The sequence below is a fragment of the Cricetulus griseus genome, chromosome 8, assembly GCF_003668045.3.
Source record: "Cricetulus griseus strain 17A/GY chromosome 8, alternate assembly CriGri-PICRH-1.0, whole genome shotgun sequence".
In the NCBI taxonomy this organism is placed as follows: domain Eukaryota; kingdom Metazoa; phylum Chordata; class Mammalia; order Rodentia; family Cricetidae; genus Cricetulus; species Cricetulus griseus.
Genome location: NC_048601.1, coordinates 76,736,672 through 76,762,620, shown reverse-complemented (window position 1 = coordinate 76,762,620; position 25,949 = coordinate 76,736,672). Strand labels below are relative to the sequence as shown.

The 25,949-nt window shown below is 39.0% G+C and overlaps 1 long non-coding RNA gene across 1 annotated transcript in view; it reads right to left on the bottom strand.

Moving 5' to 3' along the window:
• Positions 1-697: 697 nt before the first annotated feature.
• The window catches only part of LOC103164117, a 272,296-nt gene continuing 247,044 nt past the window's right edge, over positions 698-25,949 (bottom strand). Inside the window, exon 8 of the long non-coding RNA XR_004771002.1 lies at positions 698-927. This is a non-coding gene — a long non-coding RNA (uncharacterized LOC103164117). The remainder of the gene's footprint in view (positions 928-25,949) is intronic.

Below are 25,949 nucleotides of genomic sequence, written 5' to 3'. Positions count from 1 at the left end.
GCCTCAAACTCACAGAGATCTGCCTGTCTCTACCTCCCTAGTGCTGAGATTAAAGGTATGCACCATCTTGCCTGGCCAAAAGAACTATTGTTAATTCTACTTTATAAATGCATTGAAAGGTCGTGTTAAAAGTTCTATTAAAGCATGCCTGATTAAAGCATGCTCTGTTTTCAAGGATGTAATTATTCACTAGGAAGTCTTCAGATTCTGAAAATTGCAAAGATGGTGACACAACTTCAGAATATGTTTTCATATTTGATGATTAAAGGATATCAATTTATCTCAGGAGCTATAATTACAAAATGTTGCTTAAAACATGTTTTTAAATGCTGTCCAGTCACCAGATGTAAAGTTTGTTTTCAATTTTTCTTAATTTTTTCCAACACCTTCTCATTATATTAGAAAAGACAGTCAGAGTATTCCTTTTTACAGTAAAAAAGGAATTTTATTTGTGTTTAAGCATAGATCTCACCGTAAAACAAATCTGTGTACTTAGAATCCTAAAAAATAAATAAATAAATAAAATAAAAATCCTCTATTTCCATCCAGAAGACACACAACTCATTTCCAGAAAAGCTTTTAAAATTAAAATATTACAGCATCTGGATGGTGCTTTCAAGTATTTTCAACTTATTTCAAGTCCAAGTGATTTGGGACCTCTGACTCAGAAGCATTTTCCCGTCAATACTTGCCTCCTGGTTTTGAACCCCTTATCTCTGGTTATCACGACTTGTTGATGCTGCAGTGGATTTCAGACATGGTCAATCTAACAATGAGGAATGTGGTGGTATCAGTTGCAGCCTGGGTCCTGGTCCATGCTAGGAGCAGCAGAATGAGGCAAGAGCCCACAGCAGTCATGCTGGGAGAAGCAATGAATTAGGAGACATGTTTGAAAGTTATGCCATTCTTCTTGTAAAGTACAGACTTCTGCAAGACAAATGGTAGAAACGAAGATTTAGCACAGCCGTAAAAGTGTTCTGAAAACATCTTTCTACCCATCGTTCTTTTCTGACGAAATGGCTCTGAGAGTGTAAGAGCCTCTGCAGGGTGGTCTTAAACAACCCATATTTTTTCTGTCTCATCATTCTTGGGGCACAGTCATAACGCTTTGATAGTTTCACTAGAAAAATATTTCCTTTTCCTAATTCTGTCCCTTGGGAAAGATTTCCACTGTCTCATATTTGCAGAAATGATTTCTTCTGAAAGGAAACCCAACTGAACAATTTATCATGCCCCCCAAAGTGTGGACTAATATATTAACTCTGTATGCCTAAAGAGCAGTTAATAGATGGGAAATAAAAATGTAGAGCCATTTATTTTAGCCACAAATTTGAAAATAAAACACTTGCTGGGCAACAGACCAAAAGCCCTTCAGATACAAAAGCATAGAGGTCTTGGTGAGGCCTGAAGTAAAAATGCACACTCCATGCCAAAGGGGATAGAATGTTCTGTCTTCAACCCCAATTCTAACCATATCTCAGAACATATGAACTCTAGTCTGCTGTATTATACCACAAAGGATATTTTATAGACTTTTTATATATAAAACCAATGTCACTTGTGATATCAAATTCCATGGACTCTTATAAGAGTGTTGAAAAATGGTAACAATAAACCTAGAAAGATACACATAATACAAAACAATGTTTTTCATACTATTTTCACTTAATGTTTGCAAACAAACACAGTACTGTAACTCGGGATGTTTCTGGTGAGTTCTACAATGACTTAAAATGGGAAGGCGTAGGGATGCCCAGTGAAGGAACACAGAAATCAACCCAATAGCTTCATGATCTCATAGAATATAACCACTAATGTGCAAAGCTCAGTGGGCTGGAGAGATGACTCAACAATTAAGAGCACTGGCTGCCCTTCCTGGGTACCCAGGTTCAATTCCCCTATAGAAGCCCATAACCAACTGTAAAACCAGTTTCAACAGATCTGAAGGTACCAGGCAATACATAGCACACAGACATACGTGAATATAAAACATTCATAAAGAGAATAAAAGAATTTAAATGTGTATGTGTTTTTAAAAGCCCAGAGACAGGGTTAGTTTCCCTTGCTAATCCCATAATTTTCATAAAAACTTAATCAATATTAAAATTGCTAAGTACTTCTCTTTTGTTCTGTTGCTTTTTTTCTTTTCCCAAGATAGTATTCCACTATGTAGCCCTGGCTGTCCTTGAATTCACTATGTAGATGACCAGCCCATCCTCAAACTCACAGAAACCTACCTGCCTCTGCCTCCCAAGTTCTGGAATTAAAGAACTGTGCCACTACATCCTATTTAGAAATCATCTCTTGAAGTATGGAGAGAAGGACAGAATGCTATTTTTTAATCCTTGAAAAATGCACTGAATGCAAAAATGTTCAATGATCCCAATGTAAAAGATAAGCCAAAAACATATGAAATATCAGTAGAAATCAGAATAAATGCCAGTGGAACAAGATAATTTGCTATACAAGTGACCACAAAAATGCTGAGTCCATAAAGGGAAACCATCCCTGAAGGTTACTGTGGTTAAAACGGGAGAAACCGAACTTCTCTTTGAAGGTAGAATAAGATTTAGATGAAGAGGGTAACAGTAGAGACTGAGAAGCCACAAATAGTTTAAAAGCTATTGTTAACTGTGGCCACTCTGGAGCTTGGAAAAGTGTTCATTTCTTCCTCACATGATATGACAAACCTTCATTTTCCACCCCATTTTTCACTCAGAGACCAAGACACTTTTCTTCCATGGCTCTGCAAGCCATCAGAAGTTTGTCATGAGAAAGAATATGTTTTTTAATGTTCTTTGCTGAAACATTTGTGATACATTATTCTTTTCTTTGCTTAATCCAACTAAAGGAAACTCAATTTTAGAATGGTTGAGAGCTGTTTTACTTTTCTCACATACCAACAACCCATAGTTTATTCCTTCTCTCTCTCTCTCTCTCTCTCTCTCTCTCTCTCTCTCTCTCTCTCTCTCTCTCTCTCTCTCTCTAAAGCAAAGAAAGCTTAATATACAAAGAAAAGCATGAACAAATCAAATTCTATGCAAATGTAATTCAAGTAGGTCCTATGTTCCATCCCAAGCAGGCAACATAGGCCATGTAGTTCTGGCTTTAAGAAAAACTTGTACCAGGGGAGTCCCTGCATGGATGCCAAGAGATTGTGTTGTGTTAAGCTGTGAAAGTAAAGCCTGGATTGTGTTGAGGGACCCCAAGACATTGGAGATGCCATAGTTGTGGGATACCTGCCAAGGAAATCTTCAGACAGGGAATGGAAGCAGCCCAAGAGAGAAATGTATTACAGTCAACAAAGCTGGAAGGGAAGAACTATCATTGGTCCAGTATTTCATCACTATCCCCAATCCACCCTTCTGGAATGGTAATGTAAACTTTGTGTCATTATTTGGTGGAAGTATGTAATTTGCTTTTTTATTTTACAGGTAGTTACAATTAACAGATTTCTGTGAGTATCAGAAGAAATCTGGACTTTCAAACTGTGTTGAGACTGTGTAAGACTACGGGGATTTTTGAAATTAAACTAAATGCATTTTGACTTATCATGGAGCCTATATGCACCAGAGAATGGAAAATGGTTTGAATGAAATTGGCCACCAGAGGCTCTTGTATATTTATGTTTGCTTCACAGTTGGTGGAACAATTTGGGAAAGATTAGGAGGTGTGTCCTTACTGAAAAGGTATAGAGATTTGAAGGCTTCAAAAGCCCATGCCACCATTCCCAGTTGTTCTTTCTTCTCTCTCTCTCTCTCTCTCTCTCTCTCTCTCTCTCTCTCTCTCTCTCTCTCTCTCTCTCTCTCTCGTTACATGCTGTTGTCTCAACATTTAAGCTCTCAGATACTGCTCCAGCACCATGCGGGCTGCCTGCTTCCATGCTCCCTGACATTATCGTCATGGACTCTACTGCCTTCTGGAACCATGAGCCCCAAACTAAATGCTTTCTTTTATGAATTGCCTCAATCATGGTGCTTTGTCACAACAATAGAAAAGGAACCAAGACAGCATCCTCGGATATTGCTTATTTGTTTTTTTTTTATTTCATGAATGCATAAAACAATTTTAGCCAGTTTTGAAAAAGGGTTTTTTTTTTTTTTTTTTTAAATAAGCGCTCTTTGTGAACACGTAATAAGATTAATGAAGCTCTCGGTGTTAACTTCATAAGAAATTTGCGGAGCTGGTGGAAGTGTCACTGTGGCGATTTATGAAGATTAATAAGTTGATTCAAGGGAACAGTCCCCTCTTCTTTTGGTAGAACTCTAATCTGAGCAGTGCCATTCCTGGAATAATGTCTGTGCTTTAAAACATCCGCTTACAGTTTAGTGTGCATCTAATTCTACCAGTGTGCTCTCAGTGGAGCTGAAGTGTGCTGCTTTAAATTGCTTGTGGAAACACACTCTCTCCAGCTCCTGCCTATCTGATGGTAGAATGTGTCAGTGATGACAGGGAGAGCATTGGCCATGTGCTGCGTGCAGTGAGAACAAGATGCTGAAGAAGGCAAATATACTACATGTTAGAGACCTGCATGTTTGGGGATAGTCACATTTTCCCTAGACTGCACACCAAAAGACCAAAAGATGCATGACTCTGCACCTTGTTCAACCATTATGTCATTTGTGCACATGCTCTATCTAACACTTTGCCTGTCTATTTTTCTAACTGTTCTTTCATCACAATAAACTTATTGAAAATTGGTTTTTGGGATAGCAATATAGCTCAAAGAGTAAGACATTTTCTTCCAAACCTGATGAGCTGAGTTTAGTATCAGGACTCATGTGGTGGAAGCAGAGAACCTCCTACAAGTTGTTCATTGACCTATACATGTGCATGTACACACACACACACACACACACACACACACACACACACACACACATATATATATATAATAGTATACACACACTAAAAATAATAATTAATAATATGGAAAGCATCTTTTTCTTCTGACAAAATCTTTAGTGTCCTGAAAATAGCTGGGTGTTTGCTTACCCATATTAACATATGAGTCAAGAATGTGTAAGTATGTGTTCAACTCTGGGGAAAAACAGCAAACATGCTGGATTCTTTTCTACCCTCCACTGTCTGTTTTTCTGTTATTTTTTTGTACAAGGCAGTGATCTTAGAGCCTGGTACATATTAAGAGTGTATTCTACCCCTGAACTATATCACCAACCTATATTTAAGTTTTAATTTTGAAGCAGGGTCTTGTTAAGTTGCTCAGTCTCATCTTAAACTGGTTTTGTAACCCAGATGGCATTTGACTTTGTATCCTACAGCCTTAGCTTGATGGAGCTTGTATTTCTGTAATTCCTTAGCCTTCCAAATAGCTGATATCATGTATGTCTGCACCACCAGGCCCTGCTAACATTCTGGAATTAGTCTTATAACTTTTATGCTTCCTCTGAGACTTAAATATGAAAAATAACTTTCATTTTATCAAATTTTAAGCTGACAAACTCAATTTTCATTCTATTACATAAGTCAGATAGCTAAATACTGAAAAACCAATAGCAGCTTTTCTACACTGTTTATTCAAAGAATTACCATGCATTCGGTGCTTAGAAATGTATATGTCTTTTTAAAAAATCAGAATCTATTAGAACTGTATTACAGATCAATGCCACATTTACCTTTCCACCCATGGATAAGAATGAATTGGTCATGACTTCACTTCTTCAATGCAAAGAAACCACTTCAAATTTAGCAGCAAATGTAAAATCACTTGATAGCCTTTGTTCAAAGACATGGCAGAGACAGAATCATTCTTGTAGATTGCTGCAATAAATGTTATTCTTGTGGAATCCAGTATCCCTGACTCTTTTCTTATTATTCATCTCTTTTACACAATCCCTCTGAGCCAGTCTAGTTCCACCATCACCATTTGGTTATTTGACACTGTTTGGAGATTCTGCTTAAACTTTCTGATTCCTCCTCCAGTGTACTCCACAACTTAGGGCTTTGGCTCACATCCACCAAAGGATGATGACTTGGTGTAGATGAAGTGTTGCTAAAGGGTGACATAGGCAACAATAAAGACACATTTACTGAATTCACCCCTCTCTCCTAACACCCATGTACAGCAACTTCTCAGATGCTTTCTTCAAACAAGACTAAACTTGTTTGTATATTTTTAATTTCAATTGCATCTGTTTATTTGGGAGAGCACCAAATGCATATGGAGATGAGAGAGCAACTCGTGGAAGTTAATTCTCTCCTTCTACTATCTGGATCCAAGGGATAGAACTCGGGTTGTCAAATTTGGCAGAATTCTCCTTTATCTACAGAGCCATTTTTCTAGCCAATTAGCTATATTTTAAAAAGAAACTTAACATTTTAGATGTGCATAGTCCTGTTTTTATTGGACTGTTAATAAATAATAATTCATTTTCTTGCTTCTGAAACCTTGTAAAGCAGGCAAGACAGTAGCCAACAAACAGAAATGATTCTGGATGGTGCCCAAATATCCCAGTACCAAGAGGACTGAATAAGACTGAGCAAGTCTTCTATCACTTAGCCCAGTCTTGGCTTAACTTGTTTATACTGCACTACAGCAAATGCATGTTCTTGGCTTTATTCTAAACTACAATAAAAACTTTAAAACATTTTCATTTGAGTTTTCAAAGTGTCTAATCTAGATTTCAAGATTGTTTAATATTATGCAATTTCCATAATCATCTTTTTGGTCTTGATCACTTTAAATAATCTAACATAGTGAAGGTTTATGAACCAAGACCGATGTGTTTATTCCTATATGGACAAAGCAAAATCATAACTTGTGCAAAGGTCTGGAGGAATACAATTGATGTCCACAGAAGGCACTGATCATTGACTTCATTCATTTTTTTCCTGTGTCTTTGACTTGAGAAATAGAATATACACAGAGAAATAAATCAAAGCACAAAAAATAAAAGGGATGAAGCATCTATTTTATTTCCAAATTTCAATACAGTAGGCTAGACTAAGGTTTTTCATATACAACTGGGCCATGTTTGAAGATGAATTAAGAGACTGCAAGAATAAAAATACAACACTGTGATTTGACTGTCAAGTTCAAAAGCACACTGAAGCCAGCTAAGGGCTCCATCTGAGCATGGTGGGACGGGGTAGACATTTGTTTTCCTGACTTCTGATACTTCAGCGTTTCATCAGCCTGCTGTGCCCTCACTATTTGAACTGTGCAAGCTCAGTGTTGACACAGAGTCTTTCCTTCATACATCCAGTCCCAAACCTCCCCAATTCCACCCATAATAAACAGCACACATGTAATCATGCTAAACTCTATTCAGAGAACACTTATAAACAGGTTTGAGTTAGACAGCTATTTCCCATTATCTGTGGGAAAAGCATATTCACATTTTCAGTGTTAGAAAGTCTGGATAGCTGCATTATTTGCTTCCATGTCTCAACACTTACAGAACAGTTTTAGGATTTTTATTAGTACCTTAAATGTTATGGAATGCATACATTATGGTTTAATGTGAAAAAACGAGTGTAACCCTATATAAATCCACACTTCCCCAATAGCAGCAAAAAAAAAAAAACTTTTAAATTTTAATTATTCCAATAAAAAGAATTGAAGGTTAAGGAACCTGGATTTCCATTGCCCTGTACCATTCTGGTTTGCTTCACATGGATCAAAACGAATATGCATTAAAAATGGGATTTTGTCTGTGTGTGAGAATATGTGTATCTCTGTATGTTTCTTTTGCTTTTTTTGCCCACTCCTGACTGTTTGTTTGTATACTTCCTTTGTTCCAGTCTGATTTTTATTTGTTTATTTTAGAAGCCTATTTATTTTCTAATGAGATAGAGAAGGAAAGGGTATAGATTTCAATGGGTAGGGAAATGGGGAAGATCTAGAAGTTTGGGGATGGGAAACCATGATCAGAATATATTGCATTAAAAAAAAATCTATTTTCGGCTACCTTAAAAACCCTCCCTGATAATCAGATTGATAACTGACTTATATGCCATCCTATAGCCTTCATCCAGCAGCTGGTGGAAGTAGAAGCAGACACCCACAACTAATCACTGAACTGAACAGGAATCCAGTTGCAGAGAAGGATGAGCAATGAGCAAAGGGGTCCAGACCAGTCTGGTAAAACCCACAGAAACAGCTGACCTGAACAGTGGGGAGTTCTTGGTTTCCAGACTGATAGCTGGGATACTAGCATGGGATTGATCCAGACCCCAGGAATGTGGGTTTCAGTGAGGAGACCTCGTAGTAGTTCAGTACTTAACCCTAGCATAGGTGTGGACTTTGGGAGCCCATTTCACATCCAGGGATACTCCCTGAGCCAAGACACACAGGGGTGGGCCATGTCCTATCCCAAAGGATATGATAGACTCTGATGACCCCCTATGGAAGGCCTCACCCTCCCTGGGGAGCAGAAAGGATATGTGATAGGTAGGATTTTAGTTTAGGGGTGCTGGTCAGGGAGGAGGGGAGGAAGCGGGAACTGGAATTGACATGTAAAACAATCTTGTTTCTAATTCAAATAAAAAAAGAAAAAATCTATTTTCAATTCAAAAAAGAAGAAAAGATAAGGTATTGAAATTTTTCTCTTGCTGAAATAAAATACAAATATGAGATTATATCCTGGTATCAAAAGATTATAAATCCAAATGGTAATAAATGAATATCTAGATTTTTCAGGTAAAGAAATCTAAAAAATATTGAGCTGGATTTTTTAAACTGATTTCTAAAACCTGTCTTTAAATGTCTTCCCCAAAGCCATCTAGTTATTCCTATTTTTCTGTTCTTAGATTTTAAAATGATTTCCAATTGTTTATCTCCAAACATAAAATAAAACTCAAAAACAACTAACATTGACTTAAATATTCACTATAGTAACTTAACAGTCATTCATTTGACTTACTTTTTTTCTTTTCATTTTTTTTCTTGAAATGTTAAGGCTCTGAGTTTTGTCATGGGTATAAAATAGTGACTAGAGATAGTACATTCATTTCTGAACCAGATGTAGGCTTAGTGTAAGCAACAAAGAGAGAAGGAGGCAAGACAGAAGATGGAGATGGAGAGTCTGCAACGCACTGAGATGCGGTACCTACCTAAGCTTGCCTTCTATTCCTGGTATGGTGACAATTGTTTTGTGATCTGTAAATTATAAAATTTCAAATCTCATTTTGATGACTATACAAAATTGAATGATAGAAAAAAAGAAGATCTGGAGGCTACTTCAGAGTCTTTCGTACTAGTTCAGATAACTGGATGTGTCTTAATTAAAGTTAGCAGAAGAGAAGGAGGTATGAATTATGTGAACACAGGTCACATACATTTAAGTTAAAATGTGCCTGTATTCACAGTGGATGATGCCATGACGTTTATTAGGAGAGAAGTCAAGCATGACTTAAATGATGGGGGCAATGAAGGGAGGATCCTATATCTAAATAAATCTACTCAAATGAAAGGCTTTTAAAATTAAGATGCCTCTGGGGTAATGATCAAAGAGGGATATTAGATAAGTTTTGAGCAGTTGCCCCAAGTGACTTCACTTGGACTTACCATTTCAGGAACTCAATACAAAACAACTATACGCAATTCCACGTTCATCAATAATACATAATCATTGAAAAGATAAATCTTACCAAATAGATTCACACAAACCTGTACAACTCATAGTTTCTTCTCCAGCTAAATAGTGATTGAATAAATTCAGTGATTTGTATACCAAGTCTTGCTTTCAACTCTTTTTTTTTATCTTGTAATTTTTTTTTTCTTTTTTTCTTTTTTTATTAAATTATTAATATTTTCACATATACTTTCCCTCTCCCTCTCCCTCCCCCACCCCCATTCCTTCTCCCCCACCTCCAACCTACCCCCCACCCCATCCACCCGCCACTCCCCAGGCAGGGTAGGGCCCCCAACCAGGGTTCCACCAAGTCCACCAAATCTTCCTGTGCTGGGCCTAGGCCCCTCCCCATGTGTTCAGAGACAGAGCGAATCCCTTCAAGTGGGATGGGCTCTCGAAGTCCCTCCCACCCACCAGGGCAAAACGCCAGTCCACCTCCCTCTGGAGTCATTCATGATTTCTAGTTTCCTTGGGGTAGAGGATTATAGGCTGGTAAACCTTTGCTCTATGTCTAAAAATCCCAGGAGTGCAGGGGCCTCCCCATTGGCATCCATGATCAGGGGGCTGGATTAGTCCTGTACTGTCCTCCCAAAGAGCATCTGGGGTCGATATGCTTTCCCTTTTTCAGGCCAACTGTTTCTGTGGGTTTCTCCAACCAGGTACAGACCCCTTCGTTCTTCATTCCTCCCTCTCTTCAACTGAGTTCCAGATTTCAGCTCAGTGTATTTCTGTGGATGTCTGTCTCTGCTCTCATCAGCCACTGGATGAGGACTCTAGAATAGCATAGAGAGTATTCATCAATCTCATTCTAGGGGAAGGGTTTCTAGGCCAACTTCTCCTCCACTGCCCAGACTGTCAGATCGTGTCATCCTTATAGGTCTCTGGAGATCTTCCTAGTTCCAGATCTCTTCTCGGACCTATAGTGGCTCCCTCTGATACGGTATCTCTCATCCTGCTCTCTCTCCTCTATTCTTCCCCCAACTCAATATATCTGCTCCTCCATTTCTTCTCCTCTACTCTTCATCTTGTGCTCTTATTGTGGCAGCACCCACTTCCCTACCCTCATGCTCTCAATTAGCTCGGGAGTTCATGCCATTTCCCATTCCTGGGGTCCATTTATCCCTTAGAGTCATTCATGATTTCTAGTTTCCTTGGGGTAGAGGATTATAGGCTGGTAAACCTTTGCTCTATGTCTAAAAATCATATATGAGTGAGTACATACCATGTTTGTCTTTTTGTGATTGGGTTACCTCACTCAGGATGGTTTCTTCTAGTTCCATCCATTTGCCTGCGAATTTCAAGATACCATTGCTTTTTTCTGCTGAGTAGTACTCCATTGTATAAATGTACCACATTTTATGTAGCATTAGTGTATGGGTCACAGACTACTTAAAAGAGACAGATGATTGCCATGTTTGGAGCAGGAATGGACTGTGGGTCTTCTATGGCTGATACTGATTATCCAGTTGACAGAATCCAGTACACAAGGTTCTGTACATGCCTGTGAGGAATTACTGTGATATCGTTAATTGAAATTGGATAAGTCGCCCTAAATATAGGTAGCATTATTTCTTGAGTTCAGATCCTGTGGTACATAAAAACAAGAAAGCTAGCTGAGAACAAACATTAATCATTCTCTGTTTCCTTACTGTGGATGAAATGTGACTGTCTCAGATCTCCTGAGCAAATCAGGAGCATGGGAGAGGGGAGATGGAGCTAGGAGAACGAGGAGAGAAGAGGAAGGGTGTGGAAGACATGAGGGAGCAGGAAGATTGAGTCAGGGGAAGAATAGAGGAGAGCAAAATAAGAAATACTATGATAGAAGGAGCCATTATAGGTTTAAAGTGAAATCAGGCACTAGGAAAATATCCAGAGATCTACAAAGATGACACCAACTAACAATCTAAGCAACAGTGGAGAGGCTACCTTAAATGCCCTCCCCTGATAATGAGATTGACGAATAACTTATATACCATTCCAGAACCTTCATCCAGCAGCTGATGGAAGTAGAAGCAGAAACCCACAGCTAAACACTGAACCGAATTGGAATCCAGTTGCAGAGAGGGAGGAGTGATGAGCAAAGGGGTCAAGACCATGGTAGTGAAACCCCCAGAAACAGCTGACCTGAACAAGGGGTAGCTCTCGGTCCCAGACTGATAGCTTGGAAACCAGCATAGGACAGATCCAGACCCCCGAATGCAGGAGTCAGTGAGGAGGCCTCGGAAATCTATGGGGTCTCTTGTTGTAGTAGACCAATACTTATCCCTAGCATAGGAATGGACTTTGGGATCCCATTCCACATACAGGGATACTCTCTCAGCCTAGACACATGGGGGAGGGCCTAGGCTCTATCCCAAAGGATATGACAGACACTGAAGATCCCCCTATGGAAGGCCTCACCCTCCCTGGGTAACAGAAAAGGCATGGGAAAGGTAGGGTGTTAATGGGGGACAGGGGAGAAGGGGAGGAGAGGGGACTAGGATTGACATGTAAAACAATATTGTTTCTAATTTAAATTTAAAATTGGAGGAAAAGAAAAGCAGAAATGGGACTATCAGTCTGGGACTCCTGCTACCATGATTTCCCTGCCACTTTAACTGAGACAAATTAATTCCTTCTGCCTTGTGATGCTTTTTTCAGGGTATCTTATAAAAATGGTAGGAAAAGCAACTACAACAGAAAGCTGGTATCAAGAAGATGGGCTATTGTTGTGATAGACCTAACTGTGTGGTTCTTAGGACTTTAGAACTAGTATATGAAGAGATTGTGGAAGAGTGTATTAGTCAGGGATTCAATTGCTGGGATGAAACACCATGACCAAAAGCAAGTTGGGAAGGAAAGGGTTTATTTGACCTACATTCCCACATCATTGTTCATCATTTAAGGAAGTCAGAACAGGAACTCAAACAGGGCAGGAATCTGGATGCAGGAGCTGATGCAGAGGCCATGGAGGAGTGCTGTTTCCTGCCTTGCTTCTCATGGTTTGTTCAGACTCCTTTCTTACAGAATCCAGGACCAACAGCTCAGGGATGACCCTACCTAAAATGGACTGGGCCCTCCCACATCAACCACAAATTAAGAAAATACAAACTTGCTTGCAGCCCAACCTTAAAAATGTATTTTCTCAGCTGAGGTTCCCTTCTCTCAGATGACTCCAGCTTGAGCCAAGCTGACATTAAAAACTATCCAGGACAAAGATATTTGACCTCTGGACTATAAAATGTCTCTGCATACTGTAAGTGAAGTTTAGGGGCCATTCTGATGGAAATTGGGAAGGCCAAAAGGCAGAAAGAACCATGGAGTGTGAAGGCCATTCATCAAGAGACGGGGACTGAAAGGAAGGACAGCTCAGGACACACAAGACCAAGTTCTCAGCACAAAGGAGATTTATTTGCCACAGAGAGAGAAAGGGCAAGGAATAAGAGATAAAGACAGGAGAGAAAGACAAGGGAGAAAGGAAAAAATAACAAGGAGAAGGGGGAAGGAATATTTGTCCAGGAGAGACAAAGGACTACCTCTGGATAGAGAGGAACCAGTCATGGCCCATAGGCAAATGGCATCTTATAAAAGAAAAACAGGAAGCAGAGGCAGGCAGATCTCTGTGAGTTCGAGGCCAGCCTGGTCTCCAGAGCGAGTTCCAGGATAGGCTCCAAAGCTACACAAACCCTGTCTCGAAAAAATAAAAACAAAAAACAGGAAAAACCCATGTTAGGATGGGCTGGGTAAATTTAATTGCACATGTTAATTAGCCAAAAGGGGGCTTTTGATTGCTGGACTTCAGTACTTGGATAGCTATACTTTGGTGGTCAGCCTCAGAAGGAGGAAGTGGACAAATAAGGGAACAGACCTGGGTGGCTAGTTTTAGGAATGTAATCTAATGGTCTAGCAAGGTAGAGAAAATGGGAGGGGGAGAGGGTAAAGGACAAGAACTCTCTGTGCCATGTTTTCATTGCTTTGGCATGCTTGAGCCCTTCGGGTTATTATCAGAAACTGGGTATGGATGTTCATGAGTTAATTTCTTCAAGAATATGGCTTATTTCTGCCTATGACCTAAGAACTTGAATGAAATTGGATTTAAAGCTAAGTAACTAATTTGTTTAGCAGATGAATTTCAATATGGAACATCCAAGCATAAATTGAAACTCTTTACTGTACTTATTCTGGTCTACAATGAAAGATAAAAAGTTGGGCAGCAAGATATAACTGTTGATGACAATTATAGAGCTGAAGCTAGTCAAAAGTTGTAGCCAAGGCACATGTTGAAAGGGATGTTATAAGTTTAGAAAGAAACATCTGCTCTGCACTGGGACCACCTGGACACAGAAGTCTCGCACCAAAACAAGACTAGAACTCTGTATGGCAAACACTAAATTCTGTAGATCTCCTCCAAGTATCTGAGATTCATACTGGAATCATCTGGCATAAGGAATTAGATATTCCAACACTTCCAGTCCTTCTTATGATCTCCATGATTTGTCCACCAAAGACACTCTTTCTATTCCCACTCTTGCTATCCTCTATTTCTCTGTCTCAAACACTCTATTCTCTATTTTTGCTATTTCACTGTCTCCACTATTTTCTCCTGCTATCTTGTTAAGATAACATATATAAGCACCATTGGAGAGAGAATTCATGCTGTGCAGTACCATGGCTTATTCAAGGTTATTTGTTCACCAAAGATCTTTCCCTTGTCATGCAAACATAGATACTAAGTAGCATCATAGGGGATGAAGAGATGTTTCAGTTCCAGAGGATCTGGTTCAGTTCTCAACACTACATGATGGCTTACAACCATCTGTAACTCCAATTATACTTACATGTATTTGGGCCAAAAACTCATGCACATGAAATAATAATAAATATTAAAACAAACAAACTAGTATCATACCTCAGAACGAAGAAGCATGGATCTAAGAGAAGCCAAGAAAGAAAAAAATCCCGCATCTCTAAAATAAATATCTGGGAAATCAGGCTGTTTATAATTAGAATTGTTACACTGTTAGTGTGAGATAAACTGCTTCCTGTGCTGAGAATCTTCCTACCACCATGGGTCCTATCATCTGTTGTTGTTGTTCTGACATGGCTTCGTTCTCTGCTGTATGATTATGCCATTTGTGTTGTTACACCCTATTCTGACTTCACTACACTTCCCCAACAAGCTGGAAACGATAGAAATAATTTCTGCTTTCTCAAATGAGGTTTATTAGGGATATAGGGTAGGAGTGTTTGCTTTCCTAGCTTCAGGTGGGACTCTCACTACTCTAATGTATTTTTTCCCTTGGGGATATTAGATAAGTTGAAGAAGGAAGGCAAGGCATGTCAGAGAAGTAAGAGATTTAAATGCTGGAGGACTCTTCAATGGTCCATTGCTCCATTTTCCTCTAATTCCAAACCCATAGTAATACTTTACTTGTTTGAGAATGTAAAATGAAAAAAAAATCTGAATGGCCTCTCCTTTTTTCTCAATAGAACTTGAGAAAGCTTCCAAGGTCATGGAATGCCAGGACAGTCTCCTGGGAGTATCTGTGTCTACCTTCAGAACGGCTCTGCAAAATGGTCTCACCTTGTGTCTTACATCCTCTTTCTGCTATTTCTTCTATTCTTCACTTTTTTATTTTGAAAAAAAGTAGCTCTTCCTAGCATCTCCATTATCCTGGGGTTACCATTACAGCTGGTAACTGCTTAACTTCAGCTGTATTTCATCACTCCCTGCCTGTCTTAGGTAGGGTTTCTATTATTGTGAAGAGACATCGAGACCATGGCAACTCTTATAGAGGAAAACATTTACATTTTCAGAGGTTTAGTCCATTGCCATCCTTGTACAGCATGGTGGCATACAGGCAGACATGGTACTAGAGAAGTACCTGAGAGTCCTACAACTTGACTGGCAGGCAACAGGAAATGGTTTGTCTCACTGGAAATGGCTTGAATATATAAAAGACCTCAAAGCCTGCCTCTGTAGTAACACACTTCCTCCAACAAGGTCATACCACCTAATAGTGCTACCCCCTTTGGGGACCATTTTCTTCAAACCACCACACCACCTCATCTTACATTTTTCCTGCCTTCAATATCTGTACCATATGAACAACAGTGACAAGTTCTTCTGCCAGTTTAGAGTGGGGTCTATCCTCAGAGCTCAGATTCATCAGCTTCTATGTACTGGCAGTAGGGAAACACTCTCCTAGGCTGTTGCTTATGAGCTGCAGGTAAACTGTTGGCTGCATTCTCAGTTGAGATTTCCTTGTTTGACCTAAATTTTCATCTTTACAAGTTGGGGCCTTGAATAGGTGAGGCCCTACTCTACTGTACAAACCTGTACAAAGTGCAGGCTTCTCTTTAATGATTTTAATCTTTCCGATAGTTGCAGCTGCTTTGTTGTCTACATTCTCTGTTGACAGCTTTAGTCTTTTACACGCACCTTTCCTTTGACAATCCAATCATCCGTTGCTTTTAAATTCAGCTTCAGTCAAGATCAGGACAAGGACGAATGTAGCCATATTCTTTACCAGAATATAATCTGAATGGGCCCTGGCCCACTTCCTAGTGAGGCCCTTTCCCCCTCTGAAACATGATGAGCCTGATCTTCAAAGTCTACATTTCTCTCTGTCTTGTGGTTTTAGAAACTCCTGCCAGAGTGGACCATTAAACTCTGTTTGCAGCCTAGAATAGCTTTTCTAATCCAAAATTCTGCTCTCTTCTACATTCCTCCCTCATCCAAAAACCTAAGGTTCAAGAGTCATAATCAGGCTTATCACAGCAACAGCCCCACTTCTCAATACAAACTTTTGTCTTACTTAATTTTCCTGTTGTTGAAAATGAAATATGGCAAAAGAACAACTTAGGGGAGAAACTATACTTTTTGGCTTACAGTTCCAGAAGGATACGGTCCATCATGTCAACAGGCAGAAAAGACATGGTGACAGAAGAAGGAATAGGTTGGTCACATTGCATCAGGAATCCGGTGGTGAATAAGAAAAGGGAAGGCTATAAAAACCCAAGGCACATCCACAATAATCCACTTGCTCCAGCAAGGCTCTACTTGCTAAAGTTTTCCCAACCTTACCAACAGTGTAACCTTCTGGAGACCGAGTGTCCAAACATGTGAGTTTACAGGAACATTTCATATTCGAACTACACAGGGAAAGGGAAGGTAGGTTACATGATGATGGTGGCCATTCATCTTTGTTGTCAGCTTAACTGGATTTAGAATCACCTAGGACATTGAGAAATATCTCTGGGTATGCCTGCCTCTAAGGGTGCCTCCAGAGATACTGAGTAACTGAATGTGGAAGGTAAATTCTGTAGACTGACTGATGGTACAGAGAGAATAAGGGGGAAGGAGGGAAATGCCAGCTCAGCACAGGCACTCCCCTTTCTCTGTTTCCTGGCCACCATGACATGAATTGATGTACACCACATCTTCTTGGCTATAAACAACTGAACTCTACTGTGAGCCAGCTTACTTCTTACTTTAGTTCATTCAGAGATTTAATTAGTGCAAACAGGAAAAACAACCAGCATAGCAGTTTGTAGATAAATATATTTTAAATATCCTTTGAATTTGATTATCTCCTCTGAGAAAATTAGATGAACATTGACTTTTAACAATATGTTTTATTTATTATGTAATTTTGTGCCCAAGGAGAAATAAATGGAAATCATAGCCAACACCGGGAGGTATGAATGGCTACACCCCCACTTTATCAGGAGAAGCCCAAGAGTTCAGAAAAATGGACACAAGTATGTCTAACCTGCCCCAATGATTCCTCTTGAAAATGGATAAGTTTTACACACAGCAAAATAAGGAGACGTTGACTATCAAATTGTTTGGAGCTTTGCTAAAATTATTGTTTCATGCCATTCCAGTTTAAATAAAGCTTTTGAAAATACTCTCATCATTGTAGAATGGAAGGTACACCCTAAGTGTTCCAGTGGAAAATACGATACATGGTTTCAAGTTAAACAATAACTTCTCAAATGCATTGTCTTTGAATTCCCTAAAATTAAAGAACAGTAGTTTTATTCCTTTTAAATTTTGCCTTCATCCATCTGAAACTTTAAACCTTAAAGGTGATGATGTCTTTTCCTTCCCTTTGTTTCTCTGTGCTAGTGCATCCTGTGGCTTTTCTTTCAAGGTCATTTTTGATACACTAAAGACAATCCTGAAGCAGACAGTATACCTGCACAGGCTCCTGGCTCCTGAGACGATACTTCCTCGGGAAGCATACATCTCCGGTTAAAGCATGGTTTTCAAGGAAGACATACTGCGTTCTGAATTCTATCAATGTCCTGTATTGATTCAATAGTCAGTAAAAAGATACTTTGCCTTTATAAAGTTTATCACAGTCCAAAATGGAAACAAAATGAAGACTAATCATGCCTTTTAAAAAGACAGTACAGTATGAGAATTATATATAAGTCACTTGTTTATTTTTCCATAACTGTTGAGCACATGTTCCAAGGATGCAGAGCTGTGAGTGAGAATTCAGTCGTATTGAAGGGCCAAGGGAAGAACAATCATATTCACAAATGAAGCATAACCAACCACCAGTCTTAAAGGAAAGGAAACTTTAATGCAAAGGGTTATACTACTTTAAGTAGACAGTGAAGGAGGCTGAAGAGATGGCTCAGTGGTTAAGAGTACTCACTACTCTCACAGAGGACGCAAATTCAGTTCCCAGCATTCACATTAGTTGATACACAGTTGCCTGGGAATCCAGTTCCAGGGGTCCCAACACCCTATGGCTTCCACAGGTTCCTGCACATCCATTGTGTTTATAAACTCACAGGCACACAAATAAATTTTAAAATAAAGTTAAATATGTGGATAGTCAAGAAGGTGTACTTAGAAGACTAGTTTAACTGGGTGCATGGGGGAGGCAAGGGGGAACTAGGAGAATGAGAAGGGGAGAAGAGGAGGGGTGAGGAGGACATGAGGGAGCAGAAAGGTTGTGTAGGGGAAAGAATAGAGGAGAGCAAAATAAGAGACACCATCAGAGAGGGAGCCAGTATAGGTTTAAAAAGAAATCAGGCATTAGGGAAATGTCCAGAGATCTACAAGGATGACACCAACTAACCATCTAAGTAACAGTGGAGATAATGCCCTCCTTAAATGCCCTCCCCTGATAACAAGATTGACGAATACTTATATACCATCCCAGAGCCTTCATCCAGCAGCTGATGAAAGTAGAAGCAGACACCCACAGATTAACACTGAAGTGAACTGGAATCCAGTTGCAGAGAGGGAGGAATGATGAGCAAAGGGGTCAAGACCACACTAGTGAAACCCACAGAAACAGCTGACCTGAATAAGAGGGAGCTCTTGGCCCCCCAACTGATAACTGGGAAACCAACATGGGACTGATCCAGACCCCATAATGTGGGTGTCAGTGAGGAGGCCTTGGAAATATATGAGGCCTCTTGCATTAGATCAGTATTTATCCCTAGTGTAGGAATGGACTTTGGGATCCAATTTCACATAGAGGGATACTCTCTCAACCTAGACACATACAGGAGAGGGCCTAGGCCCTATCCTAAAGGATGTGACAGATTCTGAAGATCCCCCGATGGAAGGCCTCACCCTCCCTGGGGAGCAGAAATGGTATTGGATAGGTAAGGTGTTAGTGGGGGGCAGGGGAGGAGGGGAGGGAGAGGGAACCGGGATTGACATGTAAAACAATCTTGTTTCTAATTAAAAAAAAAGAAGACTAATTTAACATCACAGCAAAGGGGATAAATCGGATTAAAAAAAACATCAGTTAAAAATGTTTTTGTTTTTTTCTTTTTTTGTTGTTTTTTTTTTAAATGGAGTGTGCTGGATGTCTCTACAATTTTGTTCAAATGATGGCAGAACCTGGAAAAGCTGTTGCTGCTATTGATGCATAACATACTGCTATTATTGATATATATATATATATATATATATATATATATATATTTGAATTTTTGGAAACTTTAGCTGTACTGTCAACTTTGGAAAAAAAAGTATCCCAGCTTACCATGTTGAGTTGGCATTGTACAGAAATTAATAGCTATATTGGTCTAGAAATGTTGAACTTAATTTTTTCCATTGTACAGGGGTAACACACAGTATTAAATATGTAAGTTCTTATCTACATGGGTTTGATTACAAAAACTAATAAAGTATTCTCTAAATAAAAAAAACAAACGTTTGGATCAGAGAAAATGATAAATGTCAAACTTGAGGTGAGTTTAACATCAGTATTTCCAAAGACCAGAAGTAAGGCCAAGGTCACAGGCATGCAGTATCATGAGATCAATGTTTCTGAAGTTATACAGAAGAAAACTACAAGTCACACAGACAAGGTCACATTGTGCCTCTCCCACATGCCATAACTCAGATTCAGAACAACATATTTGAACACTTAGACTTTCGGTTTCCTCTTTTACAAGTGTATGTGCTATTGAGTCATTATTGGGATTTTCTTCAAAGTATAGAATATGTACAAACACCAAATAATCCCAGCAGCCATTATTACCAATAAAATTGTGTCATTAGCATTGCTAACGTGGTCTGGCACATTTACACCTGAATGCATGGATGTAACCCAAGTCCAGTATTCTATGGAGTAACTGTTTGCGTTGGCAGTGGACAGTATAGTATTTCAATCAACGTAGGATGAAAGGCTGTCTAAAAGAGTATTTTTCAATATTTATCTAGATCCAAAAGTTTTGTGCTATAAAGCATGATTCTCTACCACACAAGCATAGCAAAGTGGGATGTGGATTGGTGGAGGACGAAGTGATTCATAAAGTTATTTTCAGTTTTTGGTTGTTTTTCTTTGCAATAAGTGAGGGAATGTCAGCTGGGAATAAATGAGAACATTTTAGTTGCTTGTGGGTTCTCTCTCTTACTGTTTGTATTCTGTACTTTGACATTTGATCAAAAGCCACATAAATCTGGCTTTATTTCCTCCACAGTGAGTTTATTTCTTCTGTATCATGAATTGGGTCCTTTTCTCCTGTGTATCATCACCCCATCGTTGCTGTTGTAATGATCTGTGTTCCTGCACAGCGTAATCCCTCGGCGATTACTCTCACTCTAAAATCCTCTGCCAGCTTCTCTATTAGTCTCCCAACATTTGGTTACCAGTTTATATAGCAGTGAAGATATTTTATGAAAGCTAACTATGGCCTTATTTTCAAAAGATAGCAGTTAACATTGTTACAATATTTAGAATGAGGAAAATAAACATCAGAAATTGGAGTGGTGAAGTAATAGAGTTTGTGTCTGACTCATAATTCCTCTCATTATATTTGAAAATTATCAAATATAGGTATGTGATCAAGGTATATGAATGCTGATTTCTTGCTTTACATTATGGCATATTATGTTCACAGATAGGCATGTAGATCCATTCATATACACAAGCTTATATAACATACGATAATATTTACATATATGCTGACTTAGTAAATTGCATTTTGTTTTGTTAAGCAGGGACAGAATTTTTCAAACATATTTTGCTGGATGTGGGGTGCATGCCCCACATGTAGGACTCAGAGGATGCATTGCAAGTATCAGCCCTCTTTTCATATGGGTTATAGTAATGAAACTCTCATCATCAGGCTGGACACCAAGTGTCTTTGTCTATTAACCTATCTTGCCAGCCCCCAAAAGGTATTTTTGTGATCAGGAAACTTAAGTTACATTTAAAGATTTTACACTTGGGATCTGTTACTTCTTGCTGTAGAAATAACTAGGTTTTCTTTAGAATACAACAGAATCTATTTTAATTGTTAAATACTTCGTTTAAAGACTATACTTTCAGGGATCATTTCTATACTTCATTATATACTTCACTTATAATAGAGAAAACCAAAAGGAAGAATGTGCAAGCCATCCTTCAGTGAAGCTCCATTTTTGTGAAGATAATGTGAGCATGGAGATTGTGCACACAGGGCAGCATTCAATGAGTCAAGGATCAGATGGAGGGTTTGTGTAATGAATCTTTTGAGAGCATCCAACAGATCCAACAAACCGCTAGAGATTCCATGCCAACCTGCTCCACACTCAGTGGGTTACCCAGCAGCAATTTGCTTTCTCATATGCTGGAGACTCTAAAACTAGTAGGCCAGGCAGTTTTGTCCCTGCTGTCTTTGGAATAAAGGTTCCCATGTGTCTCTGGTGTGTTCTCTCAACTCTTTCCTCTGCACCTCTGTACACACCTCAGGTATCTTGATATGTACACATTTCTTCCTGGTAGATGGAGCCCAGTCAGATTGGGTAGACTCACACTCATGGCCTTATTTGAAGTTAATCACCCCTTTAAGGGCCCCATCTGCAACTATAGTCACATACTAAGATATGGGGTTAAAAACTCAACATTTGACTTCTGAGAGACCCACTTTAGTCCATAACACTAGCTGCCTGCTTAGACATTCTCCTTCTTTTGTGTCAGAGGTGATCAGATTCTTAAGGGTCAACAACAAGAAAAATAAGCAGAACTAGAATAAAACACCAGAGTGCCTGTTGTTTATTTATAATGGGAACCAGTGTCTCACTGAACCTTTCCCTTATAAGAAACAGTCCTTTGTCCCAGCTGCATGGGACACTGAAGGCATTCAGGTTAATTTGATACCAGAGATACACTTTGTAAGTGCGGGTCAACATCACCTTTTATTAATATTTTCCTTTTCAGGTCTTAATATAGACATGAGAATTTAGATGTATGTCTTATTGACCAGCATTGCTTTGTCCTGAAGGTTGATTTTACACTTTTTCAAGACAATTGATTTGCCTATATTTTATTGGTTCCTGGGGGCTATCACAATATGGCTCTCAGGAATATTAATGAAACCACTTGTTAGAGTTCTACATTTTTGTTCTTCATACATATTAATGAAGTGAGTGTTAATTAATTTATTTGTTGAAATTGCTGTATCAAGAAATGCAGCACATTTTCCAGGCTGTTGATACCGCAAAAAATGTCGATACCAAAGTACATTGTAGTGGCAGGTTGGAATGCCCTGTCTCCCGGTGGAGACAATGCTCCTGCTTTAGGGGAACTTACTGGAACTTGCTGTTTGCCAAAGTGTTTCCCATTTCAATATGCAAAAAACTGGCATCTCATTAATTTAAGATACACATTAGCAATTAATTAGATAACAATTTGAACATATTTAATGTATTTCTTTTTGAATTGCATACTTACATCTTCTCTTCATTTTGCTATTGAATGATCTTTTTACTAATTTGTGTAAGTTATTAGCTATATGTATTATATTACATTTGTCCTAAAATTTCAAAAGTGTCTGTTTTGTTTTGTTTGTTTTTTTACCTATTTCTGTTGTTATTTTGTTGTGATGTGTTTTGGGGGTTTTCTTGTTGTCGTTATTGTTTTTTGAAACAGGCTCTCACTCTGTAGCCAGGTTACCTGGAGCTCATGCTGTCACCCTGATTCAGCCTTCTGAGAATCAGACTACAGGCACTAGCCACATTGCTCAACTTCAGTGATATTTATGACTTCCTGAAACATTTTGCTTTTATGTAGTACAAAGTTAGGTTTTTTTCCTGCTTAAAATTTTCTCATAATCTTTCTATCCCTGAGATCAGATTTATACACACATATGTGTATATGTATAAATTTCACTATTTGTAAATTAGATTGCCTTTATACGGGATACAACAACTACACTTTCCATAACTAAAAAATCATCCAGATCATTTGTTGCTGGAAGCCATGTGGTGTGCAAGAACTATGGCCATGACCCCGAGAATATTGCTTACGCTCACAGAAATGTATTTCCTGGGAAATAAGGACAACAATGTGTACTGTAGAGGGCTGATGAGAATAAAACTGTGCAGCACATGTGAAAACACCTGTGGGCATTCAATAAGCATTAGTGATTTTCACTTCTGCAGATGGGTTTCTGTTGACCATTCATATTGTCCACACTGCACTTGTACCTTATTCTCAGTAATGTAACCCAATTACTGGAACATTTGGAAAGTTTCCACAGATTAAAATATATGAATTTGCTAGAGTTTATGATCTCTTTAGCTATGGGTAACTGGACCTGGTTTAGAGTACCAGGCGTGAATTCCCTGCTTTGAGTGGACCTTAAGTCTAGTTAGACATATGTTCTTTACCTCCAAGATAAAGGTGCCACTATGGCACTTTGGGCTATCTTGCCTCACCAGTCCTTGTTGTGGTTTGTAGGTTTAACACCTGGATAGGAATATTTTTTGCTTTTTCCCTTGTCACTTTGCCTAGCACTTTGGATGCTATGACAGCTAGTCCTCAGGGAAGAGATTTCCCAGTCATTTACAGGACTGTGAATGGGGAAATAGAAAAGTGAGATAAGGGAGACTTTAGCTGTAGAGGAAAGAGGGAGCAAAATGCAAATTAATGCAGAGGGAGAAGGAGAAAGGAGAGGTAAATAGCATTAAGGATATTTGAAAAGCCATGGAGAAATGTTATTTTTTTTCAACTTTTTTTTATTTGAATTAGAAACAGGATTGATTTACATGACAATCCCGGTTCCCTTCTCCCATCTTTCTCCCCTATCACCACCCTCTCAACTAAAACCCTACCTATTACATATCCTTTCTGCTCCCCCTGGATGGTGAGGCCTTCGATAGGGTGTCATCAGAGTCTATTGTATCCTTTGGGATAGGGCCTAGGCCCACCCTCGTGTGTCTTGGCTCGGAGAGTATTCCTCCATGTGGAATGGGCTCCCAAAGTCCACACCTATGGTAGGGATAAGTACTGATCTACTACAGGAGGTCCTGTAGATTTCTGAGGTTTCCTCACCGAAACCCATGTTCCTGGCATCTGGATCAGTCCCATGCTGGTATTCCAGCTATCCATCTGGGGAGCAAGAGTTCCCCGATGTTCAGGTCAGCTGTTTTTGTGGGTTTCACCACCCTGGTCTAGACCCCTGTGCTCTTCACTCGTCCTTTTCTAAGCAGACACCCACAACTAATCACCAAACTGAGCTGGAACTCAGATTCAGAAACGTTATTTCATAAGCCTACTTAAAAATACATATTGTATGTGTATATGTATATAGTTTAAATGGAGTTATGCTGAATGTGTCAAGGGTGTCCCTCTCCCCACCACCTGAAGCATAAACTGACCAACAAACAAATGAACAAAATAAATGAATGGGAAATCTCCCTTCCAGTCATTCAATGAAGTTCAAGAGACTTCCAAAACAGTATAGGTTTTTGCTGTTGCCTTTGGTTTTCTCTCAGAACTTGAAGGTAAGACACACTTTTGAAGACACTGCACACTTTCGACACAGGACTTAAAGGAAAAGTCAACATGCTTTAGAACACCAAGGATACCAAAAAGAATCCAAAAGAATAGTGGGGGTTTGTCCTTATTGAGGTCACATTGAAGTTCAAGCACGTGAACTAGTCAATTATGTTTTGTTACCTATTACCATTTTCTATGTAGTATCAACATTTGCACTCATCCCCAAAATGTAATTATCTTTAATCTAGTTTTATGATCAGTTTTAAATCTATATATCAGTTCATAGTTGTTGCTATACCTTCAAGACCCATTTTGAATTAACCAGCTTTCATCACCTTCACATTATTAGAGTGGCAAAAGCCATAGTGAACTCAACTGGTGGATTTGGTAGGTTTGTAACTAATCTCTCAATCCAAATTTCCAAATCTGAAAAGGTCATCCCTGCATCTTTATCAAGAGCATTGTGATTGGTCCAGCTAGAGACACATTCTTAGCCCAAAGGGGAGAGAAATTCTATTGTGAGCCCTTGACTAGAAAGCAAGAAACCCCTCCTCAAGATAAAAAGACAATGTGACAATGTGATTAAAACACACCCACACCTGCCCCCACCCATACTCACCCCAAGCATATTTCAAGTCACCCTGGCTAGCAGATGAAAAGGTTTATTCCAGAAACTTAGCAACACCGACTTCATCTCGGTTTATATTCATACAACACTGAACTTCAACTAGAGAGTTATCATTCAAACAATTCTTATTTTCAGATTTGATAGCACGTCGCAAAGATAAAAGATAGGAATTATTTTGATTAAAATGTACTTGGCACTAAAGCTAAACATCAGGTGTCTATACCTTATCTATTTCTCAAGTCAAGCTTACTCTACCTTCTGGAGAGTTTCCAGGGCTGGTAAGAGCATCACAAATTCTCAGGAAATGACCCACTTGAATGTTGTGTGGAGAGTCTAGCTGACAATTGCACTAAAGTTGTCTTTAGCATGGCATTCTGAGCCTAGTGAATTGAAAGAAAATCCAACCACAAAGAGAGATATTTAGTGGTGGAGGAAAAAAGCTAATTTCTTCTCATTAAAAGGGTAACTTAGCAATATTGGTCATTTAAAGATCCAAAG